Here is a 1,250-nt window from a genome sequence, read left to right on the forward strand (position 1 = left end):
CGGCGGCTCGCCGCCCGGCCTTCCGGCGCCGGCCAATCAAAAGGAAGGGGCGGGGCATCGCGGCCACGCCATTGGCTCGCTCCGGCGCCTGTTGGACCACCTGAGGCCAAACGGGCCCGCCCATTCCCGGGCCCGGATCTGTAGAGCGACGAGCGCATCGATGATGCTCACGCTGCGCGGGACCCGGGCTCCGCGCCCGGAACCGCGGCGGAGCGGGTTGCCGCGGGTCCTGGGCTCCTCGCCCGCGCACGGAGCTCCATCCGCGGCTCGGTGCGAAGGAGAAGCTCGGGGAGCTGTGCCCTCGCCGCCGCCGCGCCTTGGTTCTGCGGCCTCTTCGCTTGGCGCAGCCGCAGCGATGGTAACTCTCGCAGAACCGCGCTTTACAGTTTGCCTGGCACTCGGATGCCTTACGCTCGCGTATCCATCGCTGCTTCCTCCCATCGCTGTCGTGCCCCTCAGCCCCGGGGCAGGGACCTGGCTCGTTGGTCCTGCCATGTGTGCCCGTGGAATGGGGGCCAGGGAATGTGGATTCTCACGACGACCCCGTGTGGGGATTGCACCCCCTTTCTGCGGAGGGCGAAGAAACCGGGCGCAGAGGCAGCGGGCAGAGCACGCACTTGTGGAGTGTGACGGGGCCAGGACTGAGCGTGTGGGCCGGGCCCGGCCCGGAGATCACGGCGCTGAAGCCCTTCCAGGTCTGCAGAGGCCACACGAGTTGTGACGCGGACCAGGTTAAAAGCAGAGGCAGACAGGAGAATCCTGCTGTCTCAAGCCAGACAGACTTTCGAGACTTTTGCAAAGTTGCCAAGCGATACTGCTCATCTTACTGGAGTGTCTTCTTGTTTGGAGAAATGGTCATTCAAAGGCTTCTGTTTTCGTTCTTAAAACGATAAATATTGATATAGCTAAGCATAAATTATTTTTGTGTCCGCTGTAGTTTTTCAGAGTGTGAAGGGATTCTGGGACCAACAAGTTTGTGAACCACCGATCTATTCAAACTCTTATTTTTATTTTTTACCTAACGTAAAAAATTTTTATTTTTTTGAGTCGGAGTCTCACTCCCTCGTCCAGGCTGGAGTGCAGTGGCACACTCACGGCCACCAAAGCCTTGACCTGCTGGGCTCAGGCCATCCTTCTGACTCAGCCTTCCAAGTAACTGGAACCACAGGTGTGAACCACCACGTCTGGCTACTTTAAAAAAATTTATTGTAGAGACGAGGTCTCGCCAAGTTGCCCAGGCTAGTGTGGAA

Source organism: Carlito syrichta, unplaced genomic scaffold (genome assembly GCF_000164805.1).
Source record: "Carlito syrichta isolate Samal-C Ts95f unplaced genomic scaffold, Tarsius_syrichta-2.0.1 Scaffold308112, whole genome shotgun sequence".
Classification (NCBI taxonomy): domain Eukaryota; kingdom Metazoa; phylum Chordata; class Mammalia; order Primates; family Tarsiidae; genus Carlito; species Carlito syrichta.